This window comes from Delphinapterus leucas, chromosome 7 (genome assembly GCF_059928025.1).
Source record: "Delphinapterus leucas isolate spDelLeu-1000000601 "Yukka" chromosome 7, BTC_Dleu_Yukka2, whole genome shotgun sequence".
Taxonomy (NCBI): domain Eukaryota; kingdom Metazoa; phylum Chordata; class Mammalia; order Artiodactyla; family Monodontidae; genus Delphinapterus; species Delphinapterus leucas.
The window spans coordinates 41369351-41384895 of record NC_143135.1 but is presented as its reverse complement, the minus strand read 5'-3'; the positions used below and the strand labels follow the sequence as shown (position 1 = coordinate 41384895).

The 15545-nt window shown below is 38.5% G+C and overlaps 1 protein-coding gene across 3 annotated transcripts in view; it reads right to left on the bottom strand.

Annotated features, from left to right (window-relative positions):
• The window catches only part of RRAS2 (RAS related 2), a 71234-nt gene that overhangs the window by 37240 nt on the left and 18449 nt on the right, over window positions 1-15545 (bottom strand). Inside the window, exon 1 of one of the 3 annotated variants that reach the window (XM_089915125.1) lies at window positions 2072-13134. The exons of the other annotated variants lie outside the window; for them this stretch is intronic. The gene's annotated coding sequence lies outside the window, so the exon portion shown is untranslated. Of the gene's footprint in view, window positions 1-2071; window positions 13135-15545 lie in introns of those variants that run through there. 3 annotated transcript variants of the gene reach the window in all.

Sequence of the window (15545 nt, the reverse complement as noted above, 5' to 3'; positions counted from 1 at the left end):
GTATATGGAAACTTTCTGTTTTATCTTTTCAATTTTTCTGTAAATCTAAAACTCTTCTTAAAAAAATAAAGCCTAATTTTAAAATTTTACATGGCAGTCATTTCCAGAAAAAATACTAATAAAGGTCCTAGATCAGACTTTTCTAATCCCTCACACATAAAAGCTTAACCTAAGGAAACAACTAGATCCACTAAGCAGTTTCTTTTTTTTTTAATGGAAGAAGCATGAGTAGATTGATTGATTGATTGACTGATTGATTGATTTATTTATGGCTGTGTTGGGTCTTCCTTGCTGCGCATGGGCTTTCTCTAGTTGCAGTGCCCTGGGGCTACTCTTTATTGTGATGCGCGGGCTTCTCACTGCAGTGGCTTCTCTTGTTGTGGAACAACTGGCTCTAGGTGCGCAGGCTTCAGCAGTTGTGGCACAGGGGCTCTAGAGCGCAGGTTCAGTAGTTGTGGCACATGGGCTTAGCTGCTCCACGGCATGTGGGATCTTCCTGGACCAAGGATCGAACCTGTGTCCCCTGAATTGGCAGGCAGAGTCTTAACCACTGTGTCACCACTGAAGTCCCAGCAGTTTCTTCTAGCACCAAGACTACATCTAGATTTTGCAAGACTGATAATTAAGCTGCTCAGGGGCAAGATAAAGAGAGGCTAGATCTACCCCACCTTCTCAAGCAAACATTTGGTAAGTTTTTGTTTTTTTGTTTTTGCGTTACATGGGCCTCTCACTGCTGTGACCTCTCCCATTGCGGAGCACAGGCTCCAGACGCGCAGGCTCAGCGGCCATGGCTCACGGGCCCAGCCGTTCCAGGGCATGTGGGATCTTCCCGGACCAGGACACGAACCCGTGTCCCCTGCATCGGCAGGCAGACTCTCAACCACTGCGCCACCAGGAAAGCCCAAACGTTTGGTTTTTTATGGTAAGGATATGAAAACCCGGAAGTCTCATAATCACAGAGCTATTTGTAAATCAGATAATTTTAAACTAATGAAAATAACAAAAGAAAGGTATTCAGAAGAGGATTCTTCTAAAGCACAAGCCTTGAGCAAGAAGTCTGGCCTTCCATCACCAGGGACTACACATTATGTCCCTAAGCAACTAACTCCCCCTCCCCCCCTCCCCCCACCGTTTCCTCATGTACATAATGGAAAGTGATTTTGACACCATGCAATATCCAAAGGATGCTCAAAAAATAACAGTATATCATAAAAATATAACATTCTTACTCTTACACATCACTGGCATCTGCTAAAAGCAACCAATTCAGGTAAAATGTATGTAATACTTTGTCTGTGAGGTATGCATCAGTACTAAGCAAGAGAATCAACCAAAAGAGAAGGGGTGCAAAGGAGTGGAAGTAGGAGTAGCATTTAACTACTTATCAGCAATTACCAGGCCCTCCTTTTAGATGTTTCTCCCTGCAAAAGTGTCCTAGTGAAAGTCTCATTTTAACTAATGTTTATTGAGATGATCTTAAAAATTGCTACACTGTAGTTCAGCAAAAGCAGAGGCTCTAAATGCAAATCAGACATTGGAGATAACAAAAATAAATGAGTATCAGTTCTTACCCTCAAGGAGTCTACTCATCCTCAAGTAGGAGGCAAGACAAGAAAACAAGTACAATCTTTTCTTGACTCAAGGATGCCATCAATTAGAAGATGCATCCTACTTACAAGGATATTAAAATAAGAATTTTTTAATGTGTCTTAGAATGGATAAGATACTATAGTTTCTGAATGATAAGCCTTAGGTAGGTTAGCATAAGAAACTATATGGGAGCACAGATATGAATGTTCTACCACCTGACATTGCTATCTTTATGGGGGCGGGGGGAGGGGGTTAGGTATAAGCAGTTCCACAGATTCTTAGTCCTATAAATCAATGGGAAAAATAGAATTCAAAATTTATACATCTTGCCAGGAAGAGCTTTATTTATAAAAGGCAAGACAGACCTGTAAAGATGCAGAATACCTTTATTAATAAAAATTATTAAAGCCAACATGAATAAATTCATACTGACATTTCACTAAATTATTTGGGCAACAAAATTCACAGGTAATTTCTTTACCTAAGAAGAAAAGCCTTTTTATCAACGAGATACTTAGAAGATGAGAGAAGTTAACAGTTGTTCCTCTTGATCTTCCTCTATAAAACAAATCACAGTAAAGCTTTTAGCGTATGAAGGGAGACAACCGTAAAATAAACTACATTTCTAAAAGAGAATTGGGTTCTTTTCAGAGATAGCAGAAAGAACAAAACATTTTCATGATGTTTTTCCCTTCAGTTAGGACTAAAGCTCTACTTTAGGACAGGAAAACCGTTTTTGCAAAAACTCCTTTAAGGTCATGCACATAAACCCTGGAGAAGTATTTGCTGAATGAATGAAATCACTAGCCCAATAAGTCCTATTTGGATGTTTACTTCTTTTTAACACTAAAGCGCCCAGAGATGAGATGGCACCTGTTCAATTAGGTGCCCTAATGAGAGAAGTAAAAACCCTTCTTTCATAGCAGGACTCCTGTATCCCGCCAGGTGAGGCCCTCACTCAGTCTCCCCTCCTGTGGTTATCCCAGCAAAGAGCCCAGCTCAGCCAGGCCATGGAGCAGCTAAGACAGAAGCAATGTTTCCAGAGGAAGGCAGACAGTGTACAGTAAAGATAACCCAAGCAGAGACATTTTATTGATTCTTACATTCCCCACTTTGGGGGCTATTCAAAAGTAACTTTAAATCAGACTTTTAGAAAAATTAAGTTTCACACTTCCAACCCCTTCAGGGAAACACATCTGTACACCTTAAGTCACAATACCTCTATAGAGTTTATTATGTGCCAGGCACTAGGTGCTTTACAAATATGTTAACTGAAACCTCACAATAAGTCCATGAAGTAGGCAGGTACTCTTATTACTGTCTCCATCTTACAGGTGAGGAAAGGGAGACATAAGAGGTTAAGTAACTTGCCCAAAGCCACAGGACAGTAAGTGGTAGGGTGGAGATTGATTCCAAGCAGTCTGGCTCGATTCTATGTCCCAAACCACTACGTTACACTGAGAGCTACCTGCAGAAAACAAATGTATTACCCCTATTTTCTCTATATTTATGGAGTAAAATGTCCAGACCTCAAATCCTTCTCCCCACAGACCTCAGTGAACCCTGACATTGGCAATAAGCTGGCAAACAGGCGAAGTTTTTCCTAGGTACGTAAGTATGACTTGCATTGCAAGAAACACAGATATAAACTATCCAGACTCCCTTCTGCCTTCTAAGAAAGAGCACAGAAAACTGCAAGCTTACCACACGTATTGAAGGATTTCTCCTTCCCCTTTAAAGTATTATCAAAATATCTCACACCCAACACTTAACAGATAAAAGGCCATGATCCTATCCAAAAGGCTTATGGTAGAGAGATGCAAGTATTAGTTTTATTTTTCCTACTGCAAAATAACTGTGTGAGTAAAACAATGAAACTTGCTGGATAAACTAACAAAAACAGATGTAAAAGAATCCGACATGACACGATAAAGGGGATTAGTTCCACATTGTGAGGCCTAAGATCTCTTACCTTAAGGTGCTCAAAATATGTAAGCTATCCGCCCGAAAGAGAAAAACGAAGAGCTCACTAGAGAAATGATAACAAAATACGACTATAAAAATACTAAACACCTCATTGTAATTGTTATATATTTACAATGAACTGGTCACTGTGAAAATGTTTTAAGAAATGATACCCAAAAAAGAGTCAGTGTGAGAAGAATATAAAGATGAGTTAAATAAAAGCCTTCTTGCATAATTCAATTTATTTAGTTGTAGCATTGCCCACCCACCCCATCCCACAAAAAAGCCACACTCATCTGAAGTCATTTTATCTCGTGCTATTTCCTTTGCAGTGAGTCTGCAAAGTTGTGATGCATGGTGGTGATCCTACTCATTGAACAGAAAGCAACTGAGTGAAACATACAAGCAACTAAACCTCTGGCACCCTGTAAAACCACAAGAGAGAAAGATCTTTTTTTCCCATGTTCTAGCAGATTTTTAAAAAGCCCTTTTCTTAAGTGGCAATATACCTAGAATGACTGCATGCTTGTCTAGAGTCACATGCTCTCTACCAAAAGTCAGAAGTCAATTGACACTGAGACTGGAAATTAATCCAGTTAAAAATTTTAAATGGACTTTTAAGCAATTCTCGCTTATTTACTTAAAACATTTAGCTAATTTCAATCTGTAAATAAAATAAAAGTATCAGGAAGTTTTTTTTTCTGTAGACCTTAGCTTTCATAGTTAAAAGAGATTCCCCATTCCCCAGAGATTCCCCTTAATCAAATTTTTGTTTTCAGAAAAAGTTATGCAAAAACAATAGCTAAGAATGGCTTAAGATAAAAGCACAGGAATGGAACTTTTCTAAAAGGCACTAAATATACTGTCAGTTTATATAAAGTATCATGGATTAGCAAAAATAAAAATACCAAATAATTTAAATTTATTTTAAAATTCATCTCTCATGACCCTGACAACCAATCATGAAAAGAAGCATGATATAAAATAGAAAAATACTTTGAAAATGTGAGTTAATATTTGTAGTAACTTAAGCAACTTAATGATAAAAGATAAACTGATTGTAAACAAGTAAATGCAACGTCGATACTTTAAAATCTTTAGGGAATGTCCATACCATCTCTCCTTCTGCTAGCATGACTAATGAGAAAACCTAAATTTTCTCTCAATTAATTTCCCTTCATGGAAGGGTGGTGGAATGTGGCTGGGAACTCTGCAAGGATGGCAGTGGAGTCCCTCATTCTTTATATTGACACTCTGAAGAATGATCAAAAAGTATCAAAATACCTGATGTCCCTGCTCAGGGTGTGGGTGGAGCCTAAATCTGTTATTTGTTATTTCTGCCCTGTCTTGTCTTCTGTTAGTGCACATTTGCTTGATCATTTGGAAGCAAGTGGGAGTAGAGAGAGCAGGGGGCCGTCAACCTGCTAAGACCACTTTAGCCCACCTATGACCACTTCAGCCTGGTTGGAGGGACCCCTCTTCATGAGAGAAGGCTCAGATTTAGCTCCCTTTCCACCCTCCAGCTTGTTCCTAATTGGAATTCTGACTCCTTCCTGAAATTCTGCATTTCCTGTTTTCTTATCAATAAATGCTCCCTTCTCTTACTTGAGCTCACCCTAGCTTGGGGACAGGGTAATTAGGTAAGCGTGAATAATTCTAGGACCAATAAAGAAGGAAAAATTAAGAAACAAAAGAACCTTGTTACACATACACACAAAAAAACAGGTCCAGAAGTTGTAAAAGCCAGTTCTACCAAACTTTGAGGGAGCAGGTAATTCCAGTATTACACAAATTCTTCCAGAGAACAGAAAAGGAGGAAATACTTGCCAACTCATGAGGCCAGTATAACCTAGATACCAAAACCAGACGAGTACATTAAGAAAAATGAAAATTATAGGCCAACTTCAGAAAAAAAACCATAGATACAAAAAAAATTAAAAGTCTGTAAACAAAATATTAGCAAGCAGAATCAATCCAACAGTACATAAACAAGAATATACATTATGACTGATGACAGATGTATCCCAAGAATCCGATACACAGACTTTTTGAAAAAATTACAAACATAATTCACCACATGAGCAGATTAAAGGAAAAACAATATGATCATAAGAAATACAGGAAAAGCATGAGAAAATGTCACATTTATCTTAAAAATTCATAGCAAGGGGGACTAGAAGGGAACCAAAGACCTACAGCAAACTTTTTTTTTTTAACAGTGAAACTCTTTAAAATCAAGAATAAGAATGTCCACTATAATGGAGGTTTCTTAAAAAAACTAAAAGTAGGGAATTCCCTGGCGGTCTAGTGGTTAGGACTCGGCACTTTCACTGCCAGGACCCAGGTTCAATCCCTGGTCGGGGAACTAAGATACCGCAAGCCACGCAGTGTGGCCAAAAAAAAAGAAAACTAAAAGTAGAACTACCATATGACCCAGCAATTCCACTTCGGGGTATATATCCAAAAAAACAAAAACACTAATTCAAAAAGATGCATACACCCCAGTGTTCACAGCAGCATTATTTACAATTGCCAAGATATGGAAGCAATCTAAGTGTCCATGAACAGATGAATAGATAAAGAAGATATGGTATATACATACAATGGAATACTACTCAGCTATAAAAAAAAAAGAATGAAATTTTGCCATCTGCAGCAACATGGATGGACTTGGAGGGTATTATGGTAAGTGAAGTAAGACAGAGAAAGACAAATACTGTATATCACTTATATGTGGAATCTAAAAAATAAAACTATTGAATACAACAAAAAAGAAGCAGACACAGAGAACTAGTGGTTACCAATGGGGAAAGGAAAGGGGGGAGGGGCTTTAAGGATGGGGATTAAGAGGTACAAACTATTAGGTATAAAATAAGCTACAAGGATATACTGTACAACACATGGAATATGGCCAATATTTTAGAATAACTATAAAGGGAGTATAACTTTTAGAGATTGTGAATCACTATGCTGTACACCTGTAACTTACATGATATTGTACATCAACTATACTTCAATTAAAAAAAAGAAAGAGGGCTTCCCTGGTGGCACAGTGGCTGAGAGTCCGCCTGCCAATGCAGGGGACACGGGTTCGTGCCCCGGTCCGGGGAGATCCCACATGCTGCAGAGTGGCTAGGCCCATGAGCCATGGCCGCTGAGCCTGCGCGTCTGGAGCCTGTGCTCCACAACAGGAGAGGTCACAACAGTGAGAGGCCCGCGAACCGCAAAAAAAAAAAAAAAAAAAAGAATGTCCACTGTTACTACATTATATTGGCAATCCTAACCAATGCAATAAGTCAAGAAAACAAAATGATATGAGAATTAAAAACAGATTACAGTTAGAAAAGTCCTTAGAGTTTCCTGAAAAGACTGTCTCTCAGGCTATAATTCTCAGATTGGTGCGAATAAAATTTTCCATTTCTTTCTTAAACACACACACACAAACGGTCAACCCTTGAATAACACAGGTTTGAGCTGCATGCGTCCACTTACATGTGAATTTTTTTTAATAGTAAATACTACAGTACTACATGATCCATGGTTGGTTGATGGAGGAACCACCTTTACGGAATGCCAATTAAGTTATACCTGGATTTTTCCACTGCAAGAAGGGTGGGGCACCCCTAACCCCTTCATTGTTCAAGGGTCAACTGTATTTGATGATATGATTATCTACGTAGAAAACCCTACAGAATACACAAAATAATTATGAGAAATAGAGCTCTGCAAGGTATATGGATACCTTGCAAGGTATTTGGATACTTGAATACCCAAAACTAAATCTACATAACCCCCAGCCAAAAATAAGCCATTTCTGTATACAAGCCATTAGAAAACTTAAGTCAAATAGAAGATCCATTTACAATAGCAACAGCAAATATATGATAACTGGGAATAAACCTAATAAAATATGAAAAGAAACTATAAAGCCAAACAAAGGTCAAAACAGAGGAGGGAGGGAGAGAGGGAGATACACATGAATGGAAAAGCATTCTATGTTCATGGATAGAATTGACAAAATGTCAATTTTTCCTTATCTGATACAATTTAAAGTTGAAAAGCTCTCAGGTTTTTCATGGAACTTGCAAGCTGATTCTAAAACTTATAAGCAAGACAAATACCCAAGAAATTCTTTACAAGAGTGATCTCCATGAAAATTTTTTGTTTTGTTCAGTGCTATTTTCCCAACACCTACACAATTCCTGGCACAAAGAAGTTGCTCAATAAGTATTTGTTCAATGAAACTTGCATTGTATATGTATAGCTGATGCACTTTGTTATAAAGAATAAACTAACACCATTGTAAAGCAATTATACTCCAATAAAAATGTTTAAAAAAAAAAAAGAAACTTGCATTGAATGAACACAGCAGTGAAGCTCATCCTAACCATTCATGAAATTAAGATAGAGTGGAACTGATACAGGAATAGGCAAAAAGACTAATAAAACAGAAGGCCAAAAAAGAAAAATTCCACATATATGAAATTTGATATATAAAGAAGCAGAATAACAAATCATAGGGGAAGGTTAGAATAATCAATAAATGATGCTGGAACACAATTGCTCATGCATATGGGGAAAAGTGAAATTGGGAGGAGGAGATTATAAAAGACCTATAAAATCTATAAATACAGCATGCTTTAGCTCTAGAACCACCCTAGAGGCCTCACAAATTCTGATTTTCTAAATATATTTAGATGCTATTCTAAATAGAAAATACATAGTACTTTGCCTGGAACAGTAGTGCTTAGTAACCTAAGTGCTTACTACATATTAGCTATTATTACATCTGAGCCCTCAAACACCTTCTTGTGATGCCTTGCTTCAACTACTTCCTAGCTTTCTGACCTTGGAGAGGTTACTTGATTTCTGAGCTTCATTTTATTCATCTACAAAATGAGCTTACACTAATACCTCAACAGAGTTAACTGTCTGGTGGAGTTTTGTTTTTGTTTTTTTTTAGAATGCCATTAAACTTGTAGATTGACTTCTAGAATTGACACAGTTAAGAACCTGAATCTTCAAATCCAAGAGTATAGTGTGCTTTTCTATTAGGTCTTCTATGTGAAATGTGGTAGCATTCTCAGGTTTCCTGATATAGATGTTATACATTTTTTAAGTATGTGGAAGAATTGTCTCTTTGTTCGCTGTTGTACAACAGATCTCTTCTTCCAACATAACTTCTATTTGGTTTGGAAAATGATAATTTTTGCATAAAATACCACTGTCCAATTATGAAATGGAGTGGGGGCTGGGGAAGAAGCAGCAATTGGTCCCATTGTGAGAGAAGATGGAGTTTAGAATCTCACTAGGCATCTCCCGACTACTTCCTCAAATTTAAGACCTTCTGTCTGGGAATATTACAGGAAAGCATTAGGCAAAACACAGACATATTAGAATCTCTTCAAGAGAGTTTGGTTTTCTGTCCTTCAATAGCACTAAAAATGACCTCATTATCCCATGGCATGGAACATGAAAACATTAGTGAAGGCTTCAAAAGAATATGTGCAAATCTAAAAAGCTCAGGGCATATACCTAATGCTTTACTTATTTTTCATAAAACCAGAAACAGTAATAACTTAAAACTACAAGTAACTAGATTATATACCTTCTAAAACGCTGCTGCTACTAAGTAATTCTGTATATTGAATTTCTGTGCCAGGAAGTATGCAATTGTTAACTATTTTACGTGATGCTTCTATGTTTTTAAATATTTGTTTATTTGGCTGCACAGGGTCTTCGTTGCTGCATGCACGATCTTCAGTCGTGGCACGCAAACTTCAGTTGCAGCATATGAACTCTCAGTTGTGGCATGTGGGATCTAGTTCCTTGACCAGGGATCGAACCTGGGCCCCCTGCATTGGGAGCGCAGTCTTAGCCACTGGAGCACCAGGGAAGTCCCGATGCTTCTATTTTAAATAAAAAGTTATGGGGCGGGCTTCCCTGGTGGCGCAGTGGTTGAGAGTCCGCCTTCCAAGTCAGGGGACACGGGTTTGTGCCCTGGTCCAGGAAGATCCCACATGCCGCGGAGCGGCTGGGCCCGTGAACCATGGCCGCCGAGCCTGCGCGTCCGGGGCCTGTGCCCCGCAATGGGACAGGCCACAACAGTGAGAGGCCCGCGTACCACAAAAAAAAAAAAAAAAAGTTATGGGGCTTCCCTGGTGGCGCAGTGGTTGAGAATCTGCCTGCCAATGCAGGGGACACGGGTTCGAGCCCTGGTCAGGGAAGATCCCACATGCCACGGAGCAACTAGGCCCGTAAGCCACAACTACTGAGCCTGTGCGTCTGGAGCCTGTGCTCCGCAACAAGAGAGGCCGCGACAGTGAGAGGCCCGCGCACCACAACGAAGAGTGGCCCCCGCTCGCCGCAACTAGAGAAAGCCCTCGCACAGAAACGAAGACCCAACACACCCAAAACTAAATTAATTAATTAATTAATTTTAAAAAAAGGTTATGGCACATACTAGATTAAACTACACCAATTGTTGTGAGATTGAAACTTATTTCAGGGAATATATGCTTTCCAATGCTAATAAAGTTTTGGAAAAGACTGTAAATATTCAACATAAAATAATATATTAAGTTTCACTGTTTAGTAAGCCCTGTGAAAGCTAAATAGTGGGTAAGAAAAACAAATTTAAGGGGTAAAAGTTCTCCTATACCTATATGCCAGCTGACGTTGGCATATAAATCAGGAGTTCCAATTCAATTTAGGACACAGCTTCCAATAAAAGCAAAATGTCTGTCCTCTACTGAGTTGCTGGGGGTTGGAAGGGTGGGGACACTTAGCAAACCAAGCAGCTGAAATTCATGTCATATCTTAAAACAAACATTGCAAATCTATTAAGAATATGAGTTCGGCTGTGGAAAAACAGGCATTCACTGGTTAAAAAAAAAAACTCAGATAAAGCAGAAATAGCATAAAACAATTAAGCCAAATTAAGTCAAAACAACAGTGGTGTTTTAAGACATAATATGCATGCATGAATTTCATTACAGAAGATATTGTAGTTAAAACACCACTGAGTATACTCAAAGTGACATGTAAAAATAAAAATAGCTGAAACAAAAGGTGGTCAAACCTCAAAACAAGTGCTATAACCACCACCCAAAAATGCAAAATAAAGGAAGTTGTCTTCTTCAGAGTTAAGGGGGGGCGGGAAGAGAGTCTCGTTCTATATACTAACTTTATTCAACTTGGGGGGCAGGGATCAGTTCCAGGGCATTCCTAAATGTTTAAAGAGCAAATACAAATTGCCATTACTAACACTAGAAAAGGCAAGCAGTGTTGTATTAGGTTCAGAAGTATTTTTATCAGTACTAGAAAAACTGCCTTTTAATTTACACTAATATACTAAAAAGTAAGCAAACTAAGTTTGCGTTGCTTGAGTGTACACACACACACAAACACTCGACCTAAAAGGACCCCACAAGGATGTGGGGATTATAAAACCAGGAGAATAACCAGTTATCTTAAAATTCACTTGATTTCATTTGAAAGACAAGTTATCAAATTGCAACTAGAATTATAACAATATAAATTCATGCAACAGAATCCAAGCCACATAAATTCTCCCCTACTTAAGGAACCTCTAAATGCTTTAAGGAAAAAGAAAATGTGCAGTACATAATTTTAATCTCTTCCAACCGACTCTTCACATATTCATATATACTCACTACCACAGCTCGTTAGAGTAAGAATTTCACGGATGAAAATTTTATTTACTCTCCCCTCACCCAACACACACACACACACACACACACACACTGCCAGTAATAAAAATAGATGTTACTCCTTAAAAGTCTCTGTAAAATAAAGAAACTACAACACATGTCAAACAGAAGTAAGGAGGGAAAAATACAAAGAGGCCAAACTGAGACCAAAATAATCGTAATAAAATTAAGAGGCTTCCTTAAAAAAGAAGAGGCTCAACAGGAGTTCTTTTTAAATAAAACTGAACAACATAGTGCTCAAAAAAATAGAAGGCTAACAATAAAAGGGTGAGCAAAAAAATGTATCAAATTTAGTCAACAAAGGAAAGCAACAATGAAAACATCATTATCAAACATGGTAAAATTTATTTGGCAAGAGCTATAATGAGATTTTATAATGTCTTTATGCAATAATGGAAACAAAATTATTTACATAAAAAGTATGTAAGTCAATGCAAAAACTATTAGAAACATGGGAAGTTTAGGAAAACATTACAGCATGTAATCAAAAATAGAACACAAAAGATACGAATAAAATTAATGAAGTTTCAGTGTACATATACCAAATTTTATACTTTAGAGCAGAGGCAGATTCACCACAAAAATGAATGTTGGGTTTTGAGGCCCTTCATTTACACAAATGCCTCTTTTCTCATTCTAAACAAATATTCATCTGTGTACATAATTCTGTATTCTTTCTTAAAGAGGGTCCCCAAAATCACATAGGCTTCAGGCCCCTCAACACTTGGATCTGTCCCTACACTAAAGAAAAATATCGTCTCTAATGTCTAAAAATACCAGGTCCCGGGCTTCCCTGGTGGCGCAGTGGTTGAGAGTCCGCCTGCCGATTCAGGGGACACGGGTTTGTGCCCCGGTCCGGGAAGATCCCGCATGCCGCGGAGCGGCTGGGCCCGTGAGCCACGGCCGCTGAGCCTGCGCGTCCAGAGCCTGTGCTCCGCAACGGGAGAGGCCACAGTGGTGAGAGGCCCGCGTGCAGCTAGAACAAAACAAAACAACACAAAACAAAAACCGGGTCCCTAGCCACAATGCCAAAAACAAAACAAAATATAATTAAATCTATTGTACTGAATGTCCAGTTTTATACTCTGCATTTATCTCCTACTTAATGCGTATTTCCTCCTTGCCAAATACTCTCTTAAAAATTAATTTTAATGACATGGACAATTATTTAATCCATCTTTATTATTCATCATATAGGCCAGCGATCCTCAACCTTTTTGGCACCAGGGACCGGTTTCATGGAAGACAATTTTTCCGGGGGCAGTGGTGGGGGGAGATGGTTCAGGCGGTAATGCAAGCGATGGGGAGCAGCAGATGAAGCTTCGCTCACTTGCCCGCTGCTCACCTCGTGCTGTGCAGCCCGGTTCCTAACAGGCCACGGACTGGTACCGGTCCACAGCCCAGGTGTTTGGGAGCCCTGATATAGGCTATTTCCAAAATCTTGTTATTATAAGTAACACTGTCTCAAAACTTTGTATATAAATCTTTGCACCTTATAGCAAATTACTTCATCAGGAAAAATGCCTTGAAAATTAACTACTATGTCAAAATTTATGACATTTAAGACTAATTCAGATTTTTGATTTACAACTTCAGTAGCAATGTGAGAGTACCCATATCCTTATATCTTTAACCTACAACAGATAACCTTTTATTAATCTTTGTCAATTGATAATTTTTAAAATAGCTTTTAAAAAAAAGTTAACTAGGTTTTTATTTTTTTATTATTTTTTAACATCTTTATTGGAGTGTAATTGCTTTACAATGGTGTGTTAGTTTCTGCTGTGTAACAAAGTGAATCAGCTATAGATATACATACATCCCCATATCTCCTCCCTCTTATGTCTCCCTCCCACCCTCCCTATCCCACCCCTCTAGGTGGTCACAAAGCACCAAGCTAATCTCCCTGTGCTATGAGGCTGCTTCCCACTATCTATTTTACATTGGGTAGTATATATAAGTCCATGCCACTCTCTCACTTCGTCCCAGCTTACCCTTCCCCCCTCCCCCCGTGTCCTCAAGTCCATTCTCTATGTCTGCGTCTTTATTCCTGTCCTGCCCCTACGTTCTTCAGAACCTTTTTTTTTTTTAAGATTCCATATGTATGTGTTAAAATACAGTATTTGTTTTTCTCTTTCTGACTGACTTCACTCTGTATGACAGACTGTAGATCCATCCACCTTACTACAAACAACTCAATTTCGTTTCTTAAAATGGCTTTTTTTTGCTAATCAGTAAGGGGTGACAATTTAAAACATTTATTATACTTTGTTTTTTAATTGTCTGTTGCTCACCTGTTGCCATTTTTCTTCTGAAACATAGGAATTGTTTGTATCATCAGCCAATTTTTTAAAAATATGCAACTGTGAGATGCCTAAAATTAACCCCACACTCTCAAGGCCATAAAGAGGCACCCCAATACCCCACTGGATAGTATCAGAGAAGGCCAAGTAGGAAGCCAGGACTTTCATCCCCACCGACCAATAATGAACCTCTCTCACCCAGGAGCATCACTGAAGAACATGAGGGGAGTCTGGACTTCCACCCCACCCAGCAGTAATAAGGAGTGTCTCCGCTCACCTCACGTTCCAGTGGAACCTTGGTGAAGCATCTGGAATGTCTACCTCCACCTGGCAGTAATAAGGCAGCACCTCCACCTTCCTTCTGCCAGAGCAGCATCAAAGAGTCAGCTAACACAGATGGTTTGAGTAAGATCCAAAGCCTCAGAACAAAATGTGTTCTGGTTTCAACAGAAAATCCAAGAACCGGGACTTCCCTGGTGGTCCAGGGGTTAAGACTCTGCACTCCCAATGCAGGGGGCCTGGGTTCGATCCCTGGTCAGGGAACTAGATCCTGCATGCAACTAAAGATCCCACGTGCCGCAACTAAAGATCCCACACACGGCAACTAAGACCCAACACTGCCAAATAAATATTTTTAAAAAAAGAAAGAAAAAAATCCAAGAACCAGGAGGATCTCAAACTGAATGATAAAAGCACAATCAACAGACACCCACACCAAGATGACAGAGATGTTAAAATCATCTGACAAAGACATTAAAGCAGTCTGGACAAAAATGTTTCAATAATTACAAGCCTGCTTGAAATAAATGGGAAAAAAAAAAAAGAAGTGTCAGCAAAGAAATCAAAGAGTCAGCAAACAAATATGTTATAAAGGGCCAAATGGGAACTTAAAACTGAAAAATAGGATAACCAAAATAACCAGAATGGAAGAACAGAAATAATCAACGGACTGGAAGACAGTAGGTAGAAGCTACCTAATCTGAAAAACAGAGAGAAATAGGCTGCAAAAAAAAAAAAAAAAATGAATGATGCCTCAAGGTCCTGTGAGACTGTAACAAAAGATTAAACATTCATATTATCAGCATACAAGAAGGAGAGGACAAAAAGAGTAGGGCTTAAAAAGTACTTGAAGAAATAATAGCTGAAAAACTCCCAAATTTGGCAAGACATAAAGCTATACATTCAGGAAGATGAGCAAACCCTAAAAAGGTAAAAAACCTGAAGAAATCCACACCAAGACACATAATTAAACTTCTAAAAACTAAAAGCAAAGAAAAAATCTTGAAGGCAGTCAGAGAAAAACACCTATCTATAGGGGAAAAACAGAATGACAGCAGATATCTCATCAGAAAACATGAAGACCAGAAGTGGCACAATTTTTCAAGTGCTGAATTATCAATCCAGAATCCTACACCCAGAAAAAATACTGTCTTATGGCAAAAAGATAAAGTAAGTATAAAGAATCTGTCATCAGCAGACTTACTCTTAAAGGATGACTAAAGAAGTTCTCTAAACAGAAAAGGAACAATAAAAGAAGGAACCTCAGGAAGGAAGAACAGTTAGCAAAAATTATATATGGTCTGATGCAGTTCTATACGTATGCAGAAGAAATTTTTTTAAAAAGTGTATTATCAACAGGGGAGAGTAAAGGGACATAAAGGGAGGTAAGGTTTTTATACTTCACTCAAACTGGCAGAATGACAATACCAGTCAACTGTGATGGTAGATGGAAATGGTAACAGTACTTCTAGGATTTTAGTTTTGTAGGTGTTCCCACAAGTACTATTACCATCTCCATTATATTGATGAGGATATAAAAGGCTCAGAGTTGAGAAAGTATGCAGATACTAGTAAGTAGTGAACGAGACTCAATCCAACAGTCATCTGGATCCAAATCCTTACTGTATTTATTCATTCATTCATTCATTCTGCATTAAAAAGAGTTTCTTGGGAT